This window comes from Electrona antarctica (assembly GCF_951216825.1).
Source record: "Electrona antarctica genome assembly, chromosome: 12".
In the NCBI taxonomy this organism is placed as follows: Eukaryota; Metazoa; Chordata; class Actinopteri; order Myctophiformes; family Myctophidae; genus Electrona; species Electrona antarctica.
In genome coordinates this window covers 10269458-10289813 of record NC_136793.1, presented here as the reverse complement: position 1 = coordinate 10289813, position 20356 = coordinate 10269458, and the positions used below count along the sequence as shown (strand labels likewise).

The 20356-nt window shown below is 45.4% G+C and overlaps 1 protein-coding gene across 1 annotated transcript in view; it reads right to left on the bottom strand.

Annotated features, from left to right (window-relative positions):
* The window catches only part of LOC306934667 (transmembrane protein 132D), a 434395-nt gene that overhangs the window by 196241 nt on the left and 217798 nt on the right, over positions 1-20356 (bottom strand). The window lies entirely within an intron of this gene.

Genomic DNA, 20356 nt, shown 5'->3' with positions numbered 1-20356 from the left:
GAACCTCCAACAGTTCTAGAACCATCCAAACATTGGACACTTTTTTTGTACGACGTCGGCACCGGATGCTCTGGTATGTTATGCTGCCACTGTGTGATGCTCTGGTATGTTATGATGCCACTGTGTGATGCTCTGGTATGTTATGATGCCACTGTGTGATGCTCTGGTATGTTATGATGCCACTGTGTGATGCTCTGGTATGTTATGCTGCCACCGGATGCTCTGGTATGTTATGCTGCCACTGTGTGGATGCTCTGGTATGTTATGCTGCCACTGTGTGGATGCTCTGGTATGTTATGCTGCCACTGTGTGGATGCTCTGGTATGTTATGCTGCCACTGTGTGGATGCTCTGGTATGTTATGCTGCCACTGTGTGGATGCTCTGGTATGTTATGATGCCACTGTGTGGATGCTCTGGTATGTTATGATGCCACTGTGTGGATGCTCTGGTATGTTATGCTGCCACTGTGTGATGCTCTGGTATGTTATGCTGCCACTGTGTGGATGCTCTGGTATGTTATGCTGCCACTGTGTGATGCTCTGGTATGTTATGCTGCCACTGTGTGATGCTCTGGTATGTTATGCTGCCAATGTGTGATGCTCTGGTATGTTATGATGCCACTGTGTGATGCTCTGGTATGTTATGATGCCACTGTGTGGATGCTCTGGTATGTTATGATGCCACTGTGTGGATGCTCTGGTATGTTATGCTGCCACTGTGTGATGCTCTGGTATGTTATGCTGCCACTGTGTGGATGCTCTGGTATGTTATGCTGCCACTGTGTGATGCTCTGGTATGTTATGCTACCACTGTGTGGATGCTCTGGTATGTTATGCTGCCACTGTGTGATGCTCTGGTATGTTATCCTGCCACTGTGTGATGCTCTGGTATGTTATGCTGCCACTGTGTGGATGCTCTGGTATGTTATGCTGCCACTGTGTGATGCTCTGGTATGTTATGCTGCCACTGTGTGATGCTCTGGTATGTTATGCTGCCACCGGATGCTCTGGTATGTTATGCTGCCAGCCCTAGGGTATAGGTACCCTCACAAAAAACATGCAGTAATCCTGGTCTCTATACTGCCTGCCTGCTCACTCCTCACGCATTGGGAAGTTCAATGTTGCTCAGTTCAGGGCTCTCGCAGGTTGGCAGAAGGAGAAAGTCACGCCCAGGATTACAAAAATGGTTTAGTGGAAAACCTGCCGCAGTGAAGCGATGTTTCTGAACGAAAACTTTGGCGTTAAAAAAGTTATTCAATTCTTCACCTGAACCTCCAACAGTTCTAGAACCATCCGAACATTGGACACTTTTTTTGTACGACGTCGGCACCGGATGCTCTGGTATGTTATGCTGCCACTGTGTGATGCTCTGGTATGTTATGCTGCCACTGTGTGATGCTCTGGTATGTTATGCTGCCACTGTGTGATGCTCTGGTATGTTATGATGCCACTGTGTGATGCTCTGGTATGTTATGCTGCCACTGTGTGATGCTCTGGTATGTTATGCTGCCACTGTGTGATGCTCTGGTATGTTATGATGCCACTGTGTGATGCTCTGGTATGTTATGCTGCCACTGTGTGGATGCTCTGGTATGTTATGATGCCACTGTGTGGATGCTCTGGTATGTTATGCTGCCACTGTGTGGATGCTCTGGTATGTTATGCTGCCACTGTGTGGATGCTCTGGTATGTTATGATGCCACTGTGTGCCACGGCGTCTGATTATGGGCATTCGTTACGCTTTGTTTTTCCTCCTCCATTCCGCCAAAGACCAGGGCTCTGACCACTGAAACATGGCCGGAGGGCATCTAGATGCAGAAATTGATCAGACAGGGAAGAGCGTTTCAGAATTTAAACTCATCTTCCTGGTCTCCTGTTTATCTCGCCTCGGGGTCAGTTTGTCTAGTGGAGATATAGTGATAACAGTTTGGTGGAACACTGGCAAAACACGCTCAGTCTTTAAGTGCAACGACAGCCCTTGTACAAGGAGGAATTGTCGCTGTCAGGTAGAAACCTTGTATCTCCATATTTCAACATGTCTTTTTATGCTTGTTACCCTTTTTTCATGAATTAATGATTCATGCTACTTTGTCATAAATTGCAGTATAGTAGCAAAACATTCCAGATCTGAGATATTTTTTTATGCGTGGCTCTGGAGGAGTCTAGCCGTTCTAAGTTGTTTTGTTTTGTTTCTTAGGGAAAGTACTGGTTGTACTACGTGCCAATCATCAAGAATGTATGAAAGGTGTGCAGATATTTATAAGAATGTATTCTTCTTCCTGCTCCTTTTCCCCCTGGGTGTATTTGACAAATGTATTATAAATTGCTTATGAATTATAAATGAATTATGCTCTGTACTGTACTGTGATACACTATAATATGTGCAAAATAAAAATGAAATGAAAGAGTCTGTCTGTATGTCTGTCTGTCTGTCTGCCATGGACTCGCAATTCTTCTACAGTGTCTTCTTGTAAATTATGTAATGCAGATGTTTAATCCAAATGCACCCAAATGCAGTCCAAGAGAGTCTAGTCAATCTATAAGGGTCCATTTTCCATTTACCAACTCCACCACCACCATTTAGCTGGGGACCACCTGGAACCCCCACAAGGACGACTGGTGGTCCCCGGACCACTGGCTAAGTACCACCGTTCTAATACAATGGCGTGCCCACGTAGCGCAATTTGTGCTTCGAGTTAACCCATTTTGGGCGGGAACCCCTTTTGGTGTTAGCATTATGTTATGCTTTAGCTATTGAAAAATAGCAGACATACAAGCTCATAGCGCGCCACCGAGTGGCGCGCTACGAGCTTGTATGTCTGCTATTTTTGAAAAATCGAAGAACCACTGACATAGAAACATAGCTTTTTCAGAAAACGGTCAGGATGTAGAAGACATTTTTAGAATCTGATCTCAGGTCAAAATGGGTTAAACTAAAAAAGACACACACACACATTTTGCCACCCGCGCTGTTGCGAGACCCCGCCGCTAACAGAGATCAGCCTGTCTGGGTTAGCATAGCGGAGCAGCGCCGCGCGCTGCTGTAATGGATCTGATGAATGGGTAAAAACGGCACTCCCACGAGAGCGCATGATAAAAGAGCGTTCACAGTCGCTATTAGCAATTCATGAGACAATAGCCTCCTCTGGTTGTCTGGAATTACTGCGCACGTCCGCCCACCCAGGCACCCAGGCACGCATGTGCGTGCATGTACACACACACGCGTACGCACACATACGCGCACACACATGAACACAAGCACACACACAGATATACAGTACGCTGTTGGCCATTAATTAATGCCCTACTTTGTCGCGGTGGTGGAAAGTAACTACTGTAAGTACATCTACTCAAGTATTGTACTTAAGTACAATGTTGAGGTATTTGTACTTTACTTGGGTATTTCCAATTTCCAACTTCTACGCAGCTACACCCAAATATTGTAGTTTTTACTCCATTTCATTTATTTGAAAACTAGTTACCTTGTAGATTTTGATTGTGACAAAACATACGGTAGGCTACATTAACAACTGCTTAGAAGAGAGTTGCGTCATATCCGGTCACTTCATCGGGCCAGGTCCTACACGTGCACGCACACACACACACACACACACACACACACACACACACACCCCTACCTATTGGTGAATAGTAACAAAGCCTTAGTTAAAACGGAAGTCTACGGAATGCACTGGAGTCTATTGGGTGTTTGTCACTTTTTCGAGTTGCATGGACCACGTGACCGGCTCTGTTTTCTGCCCCCTCATTGGCATAACTCTCAATACAAGGCTCAGGGCCAGGCTTAGTAAGCGCTCTCCTACCCTATAGTTCAGCTACAGATATGCTGGATCACAGTGGAAAGAAATAACGCACCTGGGATTGATATAAACTGATTTAAGGTGTAGATTATAGTCTCATTTAGTACGTGGTCTAATCAGAAACCAGCCGATCAGAATCCAGTATTGGGACTAACCGTTTTGGAATCAGTCATTCACAGACAGCATGGTCCCTGTTAACCTGACTCCGCCAGATGGGGCAGCAGAGAGTACACTGGGTTCCCCCCTCCTGCTCCCATCTGGGAACTCTCAGGCAGACTAGATGCTCCGGCCACAAAACGGCCTGGCCAATCAGCGGCAGCTAAAGGCGGGATCAAGGCAGCACTGTGTATGCCTTGATGGGAACCCAGTGTACTCTCTGCTGCCCCATCTGGCGGAGTCAGGTTAGGTCCCTGTGGCATGCTACAGCATCATAACAACCCTAGTTAGACATTTATTGAAATCATCTTTCCCGCACAATGGCTGACGCAAACCCACCCGCAACGTCCCCTGATTTGTGTGCGAGTGTGTGTGTGTGTGTGTGTGTGTGTGTGTGTGTGTGTGTGTGTGTGTGTGTGTGTGTGTGTGTGTGTGTGTGTGTGTGTGCGCGCGCGAGAGAGAGAGAGAGAGGGGTCATTTGTCAACTGGCTCAGTGCAAGAGAGTTGACAGCTATGCACTAGAAACATTAGATATTGCCGTGTGTGCCAAGGACACTGGCACAGAGATAGATGGTTAGAACTTATAGGAGTAAGAAAGTTACACACGGCACCTTCACGCTCCGTAAGAGCTAGAAGCAACGGTGGAAACTGTTGTGACGGGAGCTCGGAGGTACATTTAAGTACTTATTTTTTTTTAAGTATTTCCAATGTTCAGTACTTTTACTTCTACTCCACTACATCCCAGGGGCAGATATTGTGTTTGTTTTTACTCCACTGCAATTTACACTTGCAGACGCTCTTAATCCAGAGCGATTTACATTAAGCAATAACAAAAAGCAATAAATCACATACATAAAAAGTAGTTATCATGAAACATACGTAAGCTAAGAACGCAACAGTGGAATATGAACTATACATATATACTGTACTATACTACTATAAAGTGCTATGACTACATAAGAAGCAATTCTAGTGCGGTCTACGTAACATGCTATAAGCAGGGCCGTAGCTACCATTGAGGATACCGAGGACATGACCTCGGTATTTTCCCCCCCGACTCCCAAAATATATATTCGTGCGGTGTGCGGTGGGGCAAAGATGTTACAAAAAACGTACACAGGAGCAGCGCTGCCCTCAGACTCCCTTAACACACAGCTGTCTTTTCTCCTATCCTCCTCTGCTGCGTTCTTAACTTCTTATCGTCGCTCGTATTTCTATTTGCTAAAGGCTGATCAAGAGGCATGTACACAGAACCTTCATGTACACGGAACCTTCATGTACACGGAACCTTCATGTACACGGAACCTTCATGTACACGGAACCTTCATGTACACGGAACCTTCATGTACACGGAACCTTCATGTACACGGAACCTTCATGTACACGGAACCTTCATGTACAGGGAACCTCCATGTACACGGAACCTTCATGTACACGGAACCGTCATGTACACGGAACCTTCATGTACACGGAACCTTCATGTACACGGAACCTTCATGTACACGGAACCTTCATGTACACGGAACCTTTATGTACAGGGAACCTCCATGTACACGGAACCTTCATGTACACGGAACCTTCATGTACACGGAACCTTTATGTACACGGAACCTTTATGTACACGGAACCTTCATGTACACGGAACCTTCATGTACACGGAACCTTCATGTACACGGAACCTTTATGTACACGGAACCTTTATGTACACGGAACCTTCATGTACACGGAACCTTCATGTACACGGAACCTTCATGTACAGGGAACCTCCATGTACACGGAACCTCCATGTACACGGAACCTTCATGTACACGGAACCGTCATGTACACGGAACCTTCATGTACACGGAACCTTCATGTACACGGAACCTTCATGTACACGGAACCTTCATGTACACGGAACATGTACACGGAACCTTCATGTACACGGAACCTTCATGTACACGGAACCTTCATGTACACGGAACCTTCATGTACAGGGAACCTCCATGTACACGGAACCTTCATGTACACGGAACCGTCATGTACACGGAACCTTCATGTACACGGAACCTTCATGTACACGGAACCTTCATGTACACGGAACCTTCATGTACACGGAACCTTTATGTACAGGGAACCTCCATGTACACGGAACCTTCATGTACACGGAACCTTCATGTACACGGAACCTTTATGTACACGGAACCTTTATGTACACGGAACCTTCATGTACACGGAACCTTCATGTACACGGAACCTTCATGTACACGGAACCTTTATGTACACGGAACCTTTATGTACACGGAACCTTCATGTACACGGAACCTTCATGTACACGGAACCTTCATGTACAGGGAACCTCCATGTACACGGAACCTTCATGTACACGGAACCTTCATGTACACGGAACCGTCATGTACACGGAACCTTCATGTACACGGAACCTTCATGTACACGGAACCTTCATGTACACGGAACCTTCATGTACACGGAACATGTACACGGAACCTTCATGTACACGGAACCTTCATGTACACGGAACATGTACACGGAACCTTCATGTACACGGAACATGTACACGGAACCTTCATGTACACAGGGCTCGACGCTTAGCATTTTTCCAAGTAGCACGTGTGCGACTAAGTTGAAAAATCTAGTAGCACACAAATTATTTTAGGAGCACGATGAAAAGTTATCAAATAATGTGTTTTTGAGGGGCGCTAGCCCCTCCTATATACAGCTGTAGTCCCCACACTTCTCAATATCTTGACAATGAAAGGAGAAATTAGGTCAAAATTCCGCTAAATATGACGTAAATTAAACATCAAAACATTAAACGCCATTGACATTGAAAGGACAATGTATGTCATATGTAAACGAGCAAATCAGCTAACCAATCACAGGCAACAGGCATTCTGATTGGCCAATATGAGATGATTCATGATGATGTATGATGATAAGAGCGCCCCTCACTTCACACAGGTGTGATTTTTCTTTAATACAGTGATATGAGGTAGGGGGCGGGCAATATGAAAAATCTTTCAGAAATGATCACAATATTGATATTCATCTGGATTTGTTTGTTTTTATATAATCTATATAATCAATTTGTTTTTATGCTGATAGTCTATTAGTTTTTTATGCAAATAGATAGAGGGATAGATGGATAGATAGATGGATAATCAATTCATTTTATGTTGCTCATGTATGGACAGACAGACTTTCTATCCGTTTTTATCCTGCTGTTCTATCGTGTGAGATTCGGTGCAGGGCGCAGGCTACTCGATGGTACTATTAGTATTGTAACATTCTCCTTGGCTTTGACTGCTTCAGTTCAGACCATCGTACATAGGCTATACACCTCGGCGTGGTGGAAGGAGGTAGTGGGGGGATCTTTGCCTTTTTTCCGTCGCTCGTTATGCAGGCTACTGACTTAATATGTACCCAGCCAAGTCGGTCATTCGTATTATCATTTGCGCTGCGCACACGATTTTGTAAGCGAGGTGCTGAGCGATGGTTGTTTTGGTAGAATCCGTGCACACGTGCACTCTTTGCGTGCACGGCCGCACGCTGTTTCACCCACGTTTGGTTAAAAGTTATAGAGTGATGTTTGAACATTAAACTTTCCAAATAACTTTAGTATTCAACGTGTCGGGGTCCTAGCAACTCCTTCTGTGCTATCATGCTATCATGCTGCGTTCGCTGCTGACAGGGAAGAGAAGTACTGAACAGCAACACATGGAGGAGCGGGGCGGTGGGAGCAAAATGAACGCCGCATTGAGTCTCGACACGTTGTTAGCTTGTAGATCTGCTCTTTTTGGCGAACGACACCGCCGTACTATATAAATATAAATGTAAGTATAGAACCGCGACTATAGACTGTGCACTTGCTGTAGAGCCTTGTCTTTATCACGATTGAACCGTCAAATTCTGTAGTCGCACGGGTGCTACAAAGTGAATTTGACAACTCGCACGGTGATATTTTAACTCGCAAATGCGAGTACCTAGTCGCACTGTCGAGCCCTGCATGTACACGGAACCTTTATGTACACGGAACCTTCATGTACACGGAACCTTTATGTACACAGAACCCTCATGTACACGGAACCTTCATGTACACGGAACCTTCATGTACACGGAACCTTTATGTACACGGAACCTTTATGTACACAGAACCCTCATGTACACGGAACCTTTATGTACACAGAACCCTCATGTACACGGAACCTTCATGTACACGGAACCTTCATGTACACGGAACCTTTATGTACACAGAACCTTCATGTACACGGAACCTTTATGTACACGGAACATGTACACGGAACCTTCATGTACACGGAACATGTACACGGAACCTTCATGTACACGGAACCTTTATGTACACGGAACATGTACACGGAACCTTTATGTACACGGAACCTTCATGTACACGGAACCTTTATGTACACGGAACCTTTATGTACACGGAACCTTCATGTACACGGAACATGTACACGGAACCTTCATGTACACGGAACATGTACACGGAACCTTTATGTACACAGAACCCTCATGTACACGGAACCTTTATGTACACGGAACCTTCATGTACACGGAACATGTACACGGAACCTTCATGTACACGGAACCTTCATGTACACGGAACCTTCATGTACACGGAACATGTACACGGAACCTTCATGTACACGGAACATGTACACGGAACCTTCATGTACACGGAACCTTCATGTGCACGGAACATGTACACGGAACCTTTATGTACACGGAACCTTCATGTACACGGAACATGTACACGGAACCTTTATGTACACGGAACCTTCATGTACACGGAACATGTACACGGAACCTTCATGTACACGGAACCTTCATGTACACGGAACCTTTATGTACACGGAACCTTCATGTACACGGAACCTTCATGTACACGGAACCTTCATGTACACGGAACCGTCATGTACACGGAACCTTCATGTACACGGAACCTTCATGTACACGGAACCTTCATGTACACGGAACATGTACACGGAACCTTCATGTACACGGAACCTTCATGTACACGGAACCTTCATGTACACGGAACCTTCATGTACACGGAACCTTCATGTACACGGAACCTTTATGTACACGGAACATTCATGTACACGGAACCTTCATGTACACGGAACCTTCATGTACACGGAACCTTTATGTACACGGAACCTTTATGTACACAGAACCCTCATGTACACGGAACCTTTATGTACACAGAACCCTCATGTACACGGAACCTTCATGTACACGGAACCTTCATGTACACGGAACCTTTATGTACACAGAACCCTCATGTACATGGAACCTTCATGTACACGGAACCTTTATGTACACGGAACATGTACACGGAACCTTCATGTACACGGAACATGTACACGGAACCTTCATGTACACGGAACCTTTATGTACACGGAACATGTACACGGAACCTTTATGTACACGGAACCTTCATGTACACGGAACCTTTATGTACACGGAACCTTTATGTACACGGAACCTTCATGTACACGGAACATGTACACGGAACCTTCATGTACACGGAACATGTACACGGAACCTTTATGTACACAGAACCCTCATGTACACGGAACCTTTATGTACACGGAACCTTCATGTACACGGAACATGTACACGGAACCTTCATGTACACGGAACCTTCATGTACACGGAACCTTCATGTGCACGGAACATGTACACGGAACCTTTATGTACACGGAACCTTCATGTACACGGAACATGTACACGGAACCTTTATGTACACGGAACCTTCATGTACACGGAACCTTTATGTACACGGAACCTTCATGTACACGGAACATGTACACGGAACCTTCATGTACACGGAACCTTCACGGAACCTTCATGTACACGGAACCTTTATGTACACGGAACCTTTATGTACACGGAACCTTCATGTACACGGAACCTTCATGTACACGGAACCTTCATGTACACGGAACATGTACACGGAACCTTCATGTACACGGAACCTTCATGTACACGGAACCTTCATGTACACGGAACCTTTATGTACACGGAACCTTCATGTACACGGAACATGTACACGGAACCTTCATGTACACGGAACCTTTATGTACACGGAACATTCATGTACACGGAACATGTACACGGAACCTTCATGTACACGGAACCTTCATGTACACGGAACCTTCATGTGCACGGAACATGTACACGGAACCTTCATGTACACAGAACCTTCATGTACACGGAACCTTCATGTACACGGAACCTTCATGTACACGGAACCTTCATGTACACGGAACCTTCGCAGCCCGTTCTGATAGATGCAGAAGTGCACATAGCCTGGTTTCGGGATTCGCTGGACTCCGTGAACCCGTTCCGTCACTTCGAAGTGACAAAATAACAAATTCATGGAACGCAGCGAATCGGGCTGGAAACCTGGCTAGTTTGGTAATACTTTGGACTTGAATCTGATGAACACGGAAAGCCAAACTACAGTTGCACTTGCAAGCCAATACTTTGTTGTTGTTGTTGTTGTTGTTAGCCACAGCTAAAGCTATTTGGCATGCTAATCAACATGACAACCTGTCGTTGCACATCAGGTGACAGGTCTACAGTGGAGGAGTAGGAGGAAAAGAAACCAAGATGATGATGATGATGAATAATACATTAGATTAGGAGATACGAGCCTTTCCTTCAAAACATATACATTATGATTAACCACTTCAGCCCTATACATTTCGGCCATTTGAAAATAGCCCAATCTACAAGCTGCTCACAATGCTCAAGCTCACGATGGATGCCACGAGTTGTAAGGTTCTAGATCTGATATTCATTCTTTTTTTTTATTATTACAGTGAAAGTTGTTCACCCACTGTCTGTGGGTTTTAGGAGAACGTAACAAAAGTATTAACAAGAGTTTGTGATAACTATAGGATGCATTGGAAAACAGGTTGTTTTTCTATTATTTGTTTCATCATGCAAAGCAACAGTTTCAGACATACAAGGTTTCCACCTTGTATGTAGAACCCAACTAACTAAAAAAAATCTGATTTTTTTTTTTTTTTTTTAACAAAGCAATATTGCCTCATCAAAGTTGTTATTGTGACTGTATATATTACTGTACTTGCATGAGAGGCGGAGAGGTGGTGGAGCTATAGCTGCTTTAGCAGACAGTTTGAGAGGCGGAGAGGTGGTGGAGCTATAGCTGCTTTAGCAGACAGTTTGGCGAGGTGGTGGAGCTATAGCTGCTTTAGCAGACAGTTTGAGAGGCAGATAGGTGGTGGAGCTATAGCTGCTTTAGCAGACAGTTTGGAGAGGTGGTGGAGCTATAGCTGCTTTAGCAGACAGTTTGAGAGGCAGAGAGGTGGTGGAGCTATAGCTGCTTTAGCAGACAGTTTGGAGAGGTGGTGGAGCTATAGCTGCTTTAGCAGACAGTTTGAGAGGAGAGGTGGTGGAGCTATAGCTGCTTTAGCAGACAGTTTGAGAGGTGATGGAGAGGTGGTGGAGCTATAGCTGCTTTAGCAGACAGTTTGAGAGGCAGAGAGGTGGTGGAGCTATAGCTGCTTTAGCAGACAGTTTGAGAGGCGGAGAGGTGGTGGAGCTATAGCTGCTTTAGCAGACAGTTTGAGAGGCAGAGAGGTGGTGGAGCTATAGCTGCTTTAGCAGACAGTTTGAGAGGCAGAGAGGTGGTGCAGCTATAGATGCTTTAGCAGACAGTTTGAGAGGCAGAGAGGTGGTGGAGCTATAGCTGCTTTAGCAGACAGTTTGAGAGGCAGAGAGGTGGTGGAGCTATAGCTGCTTTAGCAGACAGTTTGAGAGTCCAATGGAGTTACAGTAAGAGGTTTCGTCAGAAGCGCTTTAAAAAAAAAATTACTTTTCACTGGTTCAATATTTGTTTAACCAACACACAGACATAAAGGGTGGTCAATAGCATTGATTCATGTGGGGGAAGAATGGAGTTGGGTGGTAACTTATGATCAAACCAACAAACACAAAAACATGAGTATGAACTGTAAAGCAGAAGACTAACAAAAGGCCACGCAAAAAAAAAATATATATATATAGAGAGAGAGAGAGAGAGAGAGAGAGAGAGAGAGAGAGATGGCTGCTGTTTGTACACCAAGAACGAAAGCACACAAAATGCTCGAACAATATTATCCCAGAGATGAGAGGCGTCTGATAAAAGCACTGGTTTGTTCGGTGAACATTTGTCAATGTTATTTTCATGCTTTATAAGTGCCTTTGCTTTTCTCGCCACCTTTTGGGAACGGTCGCTCTCCTCCATCATCTTTCGCTTCACCCGCGCTCACCTCCTTCTCGACTGACTGAGTTGACGCCGGATGGCAGTTCCGAGGTTCAGGCAGGGACAGCCAGCATGTCCCCGAGGTCTCCTGTCCTACACGCAGACAGCCAGCGTGTCCCCTGAGGTCCCCTGTCCTACACGCAGACAGCCAGCGTGTCCCCGAGGTCCCCTGTCCTACACGCAAACAGATGGGGAGCGAGCGTCTGTCTGTCTGTCTGCCTCTTTGTCTGTCTGTCTCTCTGTCTGTCTGTCTGTCTGTCTGTCTGTCTCTCTGTGTGTCTGTGTGTCTGTGTGTCTGTCTGTCTGTCTGTCTGTCTGTCTGTCTGTGTGTGTGTGTTAAGGCTGTGTGTTAAGGTTGGGGGGGGGGGGGGGGTAGCACGTAACTTTGGGAAAGTGTCATAGTAGCTTGTTTACAACTGAAACGGACATCCTGTGCACTAACTTCCTCTTCACATTTGAGTTCCTTTTGAATGCCTGTCAGATTTCTCTACATAACTGTCTCAGATGTTGGTGCAAATGCGCCTTGCATGCCTTTGATCTACTCGCAGAAAACATTTTGACGACGTATGTGCACTGGCGCATCGGTTGTGTGCCCCCCTGATTATTAATAACATCTAAACATGTAACATGTAAACACAACATGAACATAGTACTCTTATTATGCATATCGCATTCTCGCCGAGAAATATTTTTGAGTTAAAAAAAAACAAAAAAAACCCCGAATGGTTCAAGCCCATTAACACCTTGGAGGCGCAGGACGGAGATCACCGTCAAGTGCACGGTCATTTGCCCGAATCTCTGTCAAATTAGTGCTATGAAAACTGATCGCATCGCTCTACAGCCTAGAGGCGCTTGTTGCGCAATCCTCGGTGTTGCACAACAGTGACACGTCATCGAAAATGTTCCCTGCCTGTTTAGCTGACGACAACGAAAATCTTAAAACCTTCATAACTCGCGATCTAAATCATCCCGTCTAATTATGAAAAAAGATCCTGGGTTTGACGGCTATTGTTAGCTGCTACACACACATTCACAACAACATACGGTCCGTCGGTAAAAGTGGTCCGGGCGCTATAAACGATGGGCACATTTTATTAATGGATTAAATAGGCCCGGGCCCTCAAGGTGTTAATTAGGATTCGAGTGCCAACCCTAACGAGCGAAGGTTTGAACCCCAGATGTTCGGGGACAGCCTTAGTGTGTGTGTGTGTGTGTGTGTGTGTGTGTGTGTGTGTGTGTGTGTGTGTGTGTGTGTGTGTGTGTGGGGGTTTATTTGACAGAGACAATACAAAGAAACGTGCAGTGAATCTCCACAGATATACATAACTAATGACGACAACTCACTTTAACGCACAGTCAAATCTGTGTCGATTAATCCCCTTGTTAAGTTAAGTGTGCAAATGGAACCAGAAGGACCCCTAAGGGTCCATTTGGTTCCATTTGTACAGTTAAATTAACAGTTAGATGAAACACTCAGGATTTCAAAGTGTAGTAGCAGCGGCCCAATGGGCCATTTCTAATGGCTTGCATTTACTTTGCAAAGTGCTGAAGTCTGTTAAAACACTTTGATATATTGTGAGCCGTGCCGTGTAAATAATGTGTGTGTGTGTGCACGCACGCGCACGCGCACGCACGCACGCACGCGCGCACGCACGCACAGTACACACACACCAACGTGCCCTCTGAAGTCTCACATCAGCTCCACTTTAAGTCTCGATCTTAACTAGCGCGGCGTGTTTAAAAAACATCGCTGTCACACTGCCACTGATTAATGTAACGTCTGCCTCGCACGGAAGTCTCAAGTGTCCGTCCGCCCCCCCCCCCCCACCATACCCCCCCTCCCCTCCCCTCCCCTCCCCCCGGGCCGCCTCGCCTGTCCATGGCGCGTGTGCTGTGTGCACTGTGTAGGGAGGTTGTGCATCCTCCCTACCTACCTACCCCGCGTCCGTCAAGGTTGTGGACGTGGCCATAACGGCTATGGCTAAGTGGCGTTAATTGAAAACGACGTCCCGCAATAACCGTTCCGCTTAATGGAGGCCATTTATCAACACGGTGGCTATCAACTATAGCAGCAGTCACACAGAGGGAAACAGAGTGGGGTGTTGGGGGGGGGGGGGGGGGGGGGGGGAGAGATTTAAGCCTGATAGTCATTCGACAGTGTAATTTTGCTGAAAACCTATAGCCGTACATGTGGTTTGAGGCTGCCTGCCTGTATCATTAGCATATAGCAGTGGTCCGGACCGCCAGGGGGGGGCCCGAATTATTGAATCAGTCACACCTGCACACACAATCTCCACTGCAATTGACACCGTGCCATTTCCAGCCCTTTGACTTGTGCCTCAAATTCTGAAATTCACTTACCGAACCCTGTGTGCATGCACGGTAGCCGTTTGCCTGTGTGTGTGCGCGCGTGCGCGTGCATGTGAGTGCCACAGATAATAACCCGAGGACTTAGACGAGACAACACTGAAGTAATTGTTTTTGGAGCCAATAATTAAAAGTCAGAGCTCAGCTTCAGTTGGTAAAAAGAAAAAGAAAAAAACTACGCAGGCCAGTAATCTTGCTGCAGTCATGGATGGACTCAAACCTGAATTTCAACAGCCTTCACATTAAGACAATTACAAAGTCAGCCAACTATCACTTTTAAGAATATATCAAAGGATTACAGGACTTCAGCAGGATTTGGTAAAAACCTGTGCACACATTCATCCTCAATAGACTCGGCTACTGTGACAGTGGCTTAGGTCTGCATGAGAACAGACACAACTGGAACAATACAGCGAGTGGCAATATTATTATGTTTAATGTTTTACATTAATGTTTTACTTTCTTTGTTTAATGTTTAACATTAAACAAAGAAAGAAAGAAAGAATACTGAGAGAGAGAGAGAGAGAGAGAGAGTTGAGAACCTGCTTAATAACTAATTTCCTTTTACTTATGAGGATTTGCAGGATTCAAATTCATGTCAAACCCCTTGCATACAAAAATCATGTGTGCGCACACGCAAGCGCACTGCACACGCGCGCGCGCTACACTACATTCTGCCTCTGACAGATAAGCCATCCTAAGACTCAATGCCAGTGCTGACTTTAAAAAGATAGCTTCCGTACAATGATTGTATTGTTTTATTTCCATGTGGGTGAGGTCTATCTGCACTCGCATTAATTGCCCCATTCAGTCTGAGAGGAATGGGTGACAAAGAAGACCCTTATCTAGATACCAAATTTACACTACATTCCTTCATTCACTCGATGGCTTGTACACAGTAAAATACAGAGTGTTAAATAAACCAAATGGACCCCCGTTATACTATTGGGTCTGTTCAATGCTTATCCTGATTTTGTATTAGCCCACGATTACTTGTGTTTTTAAGGACCAGACCAGACCAGACCAGACCAGACCAGACCAGACCAGGCAAGGCCAGGCAAGGCAAGGCAAGGCAAGGCAAGGCAAGGCAACCTTTGAAGACTTTGACCGATATATCAGCCACACCCACACCCACCCGTCTGGCTCAAAAATATAGACAGCGTTACGCCATTGGTTTGTACAGACTGTAAAGGAAGCCTATATTTTTTTCTATAGTGGGTCCAAAACGCAAACGGGAACGAATGCCATTGGCTGCAAGCGCAGCAAAGGCGGACGGGTCTCCATTCAGTAGAACCAGTAGCCTATAGAAACCCTAGAAACATAACTTATTTTATCATTAATTCACAGGAGAAAACATGCTTTCCTGCATGGTTTTAATGGGTTAACCAGCAAGTCTGCTAAAACAAGCCGGGAGGGACATGTCTACTACACAAAGCACTATTATATGAGTGTGTTGTCAGTTGGAAAAATAAATACTTTCTGGTTGTTATCAATCCTCCATAATGAGAGTAACGACACCAGTCACGACGGAGTCTAATAGAACAGTGTGACTTACGGAAAAGGTAGATAAATTAATGAACTGGCTAACTAATAGCCCCAGTCTTAAAATGTCTATTGAAATATTGACAACATTTCTTCAGTTCATTTCATACTGTAGTGGCATAATTACTTTCCTTCTTCATCATTTTAAATTGGGCTACATCAGTGGTTCCCAAAGTGGGGTCCGGGGACCCCCAGGGGTCCTTGAGGGAGTTCCAGGGGGTCCCCAGCTAAATGATAGTTAGGAACCAAATGGACCCTTATGGGTCTGTAACTCAGAGTGTACAATAGCAGATCTGCTATTTTCGGCAAAGAGGTTTAGGTGTAAGGGGGGAAAAGAGCAGACCAAGTACACAGAGCCAACGGTCAAGTTTAGTAAGTATTGACTGTTTAAATGTCTGAAAATACACATGAACGTGAATCCAACATAATACGGTAAACAAAACAAACAAACAAAAAAACACGGATGATAGTGCCAGCAATCAAGTCTATGAAGCTATCTACTGCATGTATGAAGTCTGTGACTGTGACAAGGTTGAAATTAATACAATATGTAGTGGATTCCCTGCTTCATCTCTCTTTCAGTTCAAATGTAGTGGAGTCTTCGGCGCCACGCCAAAAAAACAAAAATGCAAAAAAGAAACCTCTGCCAGCGTATCTCCCATCCCATCAATCGCCAGCCACTTTGAAAAGCCACCACTTGTAGAGTATAGTGTCCTCGCAATGTCCCACAGGCCTTCCACTGAAATGAATGACTCGCTGGCAGCGGGACTGCACAGGGAGGCCGGGGCGCTTGCTGAAAAGTTGCCTTCATTCCCTCGTCGAGGGATGGGGGGTTAACCCATCCAAGACGGGAACCCCTTTTGGTGTTTTAAGCATTATGTCATACTTTAGCTATTGAAAAATAGCAGATCTACAAGCTCGTAGCGCGGCACCGAGTGCCGCGCTACGAGCTTGTAGGTCTGCTATTTTAGAAAAATCATGAAAATGTGGCGCAAATCTTTGAATATATATTCTTTCAGAGCGAACGTTTTTAACTCAAATCTTTGCTTCTGGTTGGGTCCCTGGAACTACATATTTTCAGATGGGGGTCGGCGGCCAATTACATATAATTCGTGGGGGTCCTTGACATGAAATATTGAGCACCACTGACATAGAAACATAGGCATTTCAGAAAAGTGTCATGATTTGACATTTTGAAAATTTCGACGTCAGAGCTAAATGGGTTAACAGCACGGCTGGCCGGGCAGCTTTAGTGGGATTACTTTGGCACAACAAGGCTGCAACAAAAAGGGCACTTTGGGTCAGAACAGAAATGATTTTCATAATGTCCTCGACATGGCTTTCTCCTTGTTATCAGACTGCGTGGAGCTTGTCAGTGTGGAAATTGCGTTGCTAGGGAACAGCTTCGGTCCGAGTTTATTCCCCGTTAGCTTAGTGATATTCACAAAGTGTGGGGAACCATTCTCAATCCACAACCCCCAAACAGTGCACACTTAATTGGCCCGGCCTCTTGGAGGCATAGTCAAAAGACACTTACAAATGGTTTACTCAACGTTGCGTTAATAGATATTGTGTATTTTGTTAAAGTTTGCTTTGTAACAAAACATATGTTTCTACATCAAGTCGTCGGCTTAATTTATTCGAATTTATAATACCATAATAGTATACTGTAGATAGTAGTAACGTAACACCTTCAAAAACACGCAAATTTCACAAAAAGAAAACGAGAGGTAGTCTGATTGCTGGTCACTGGTCTTATGATCGGTACTTCGTAATTTATCATTTACTTGTCTGTCCATCCATCCATCCATCCATCCATCTTCAACCGATTATCCATAGTCTGGTCGCGGGGGAAACAGCTCCACCAGAGTGCTCCGCAGACTTCACTCTCCAGGGGCAACAATAGTGACTTCCTCCTGGGCAATTCCGAGACGTTCCAAGGCCAGTGAGTCGATGTGTTTCCTCCAACTGCGCCTTGGTCTGCCCCGGGGTCTCCTCCCAGTGGGACGTGCGTCGAGGACCTCCTCATTTACTTGTGTATATACTTTTCCCACAACGGCAAATTGGAATCGAGCCTCGGCATGAACAGTAAACACCACTGCAGCCCTCAGTTCCAGCATACCTGAGTAACTACCTAAGAAAAGTGAGCGACACCCACAGCCACAATACCAGAGGGAGTGATAACAACAATCTCGTACCACCGACTTTCAAAACAAATATTGGTAAATCCTCCTTCTACAGCACCGCCACCCAAGCGTGGAATGACCATATAATGAATTGCATTTTTATTGCGCTTTTCCAAGTGCTCAAAGCGCTTTACAATGGTTCATTCATTCATACATTGGGAGGTGAAGCGGAGAACAGTCGACGCCAGCGTCCTCACTTCCCACATTCACACACCAATGGTGGCGAGCTCACACCAACCGACTCATTGGAGGCAGTGCGGGGTTCAGTGTCTTGCCAAAGGACACTTCGACATGTAGACAGGAGGAGACGGGATTCGAACCTCCGACCCACGGATCATTGGACGACCTGCTCTACCTCCTGAGTAGAGTTCTCATCGGGCCTGAAAATTAAGGCCCGGCCCTACCCTACCCTAACTGGGTCGGCCGAGGCCCGGCCCGACCCTAACAATTACCATAATGTCAGGCCCGAAAACCCGAAAAAGCCCGAGTGGAAAAAAAAGGAAAAATAAAAATGTCACTATATGGCCGCGGCGCCGTGGATTATTGAGACGACCGTGTCAGAGAACGCATTTATAGTCTAGTCGCCGAAATAAAGGATTTATGTAACTCACGTCAATTGGCTGATAATGTTCCATTTTCAACATTCTAATGGGTTCCAGCAATTTCCAGGGGTGAGTAAACATCTTCTGAATCAAAGTAGCAGCGATCCTCTGAAGTGACGCAGTTAATTATGTCCAATAGGCTACTGGCAATATTATGACAATTCAAGTCAACTTGGCTATAATCTACTAGGTTACTGTATAGTTTACATTAATCATTGCCTCTCAAACCCACATACCACGCGTAATGTGCGTTGCCTAACCAAAAGAACAGACATACAAACCATCAACATGCCGCTCGATGGCGTGTCGAGTCTGTCGACAGCTTGCAGATCTTTTATTTTGGGCAGTGGGCACACAACGAGGCGCGCTGCGCTACGATGGGGAAATTAAATAGCTGTAGGCTACAGCGCGCTGCGATACGATTTGTAAACCAAATAGCTGTAGCCTATACAGAGTGACTGTAACATTGCTTGGTCATCATGTAACTATATTACGTGCAGGCGCTTTCATAGTTATATGGAGCATTTACCGTTGATTAGGTAGCCTAATTTAGCTTATTCACCCAGCTGGGTTCAACGAGACAGCAGTGTCTCGTTAAGCCCCGACGTTTCCAAAACGAGCTATTGCGGATAAATCGATGGTCTTATAAAATATTTAAGCATATGGCAAGTTGACTTAAGTTATATAGTTGATGCTGAGCAGTAAGCAGCTCATTTGGTTGGCAAACCAGAGGCCAGCCAGCGGTAGCAAGTTCAACAACCACCGTTCTATTCTGTCACTTTGGTGCGCTGCTGCCTGCTGCTGAACATCGCCGCCTCCTCCTTCAGTCACATATAGTATAATAGCCTAAACTGTAAAAGTTAATCGCCAACATTCACCAGCTCAGCCCTCTTCATATTAAATAAATACATTACACAAACAACAGAATTGTTATTTTTGTTATAATAAAATTATAAAAAAATCACGGAAAATCACAGAGCCCGAGGCTCGGCCCGGCCCGACTAATTATCGTGCATTTTGGGCCCGGCCCCACCCGAAAATGTCGGGCCGGGTTGGGCCGGGCCGGGTTCGGGCAGAGATTGAGAACTCTACTCCTGAGCCACAGTCGCCTCATGACCACATGACCACATGACCACATGACCCCCTCCCTCAAAAAAATGCATTTGCATCTTTTAAAACAGGCCTGAAAACCACCTTTCAGCAGAAAATGAGGCAATTCTCTTGAATGCTGCATTCGGATAAGGCGTGGAAACGGGGGCCATTTTGTATTTGTACATTGTAAAAACCCCTCGGACAGAGGTTTCACCCTAGCGAAGAGAACATGTCCTCGGCAGGAACAAGCTGTTGCAGTCTCTAGAGAGAGTGTGTGTGTGAGTGTGAGTGTGAGTG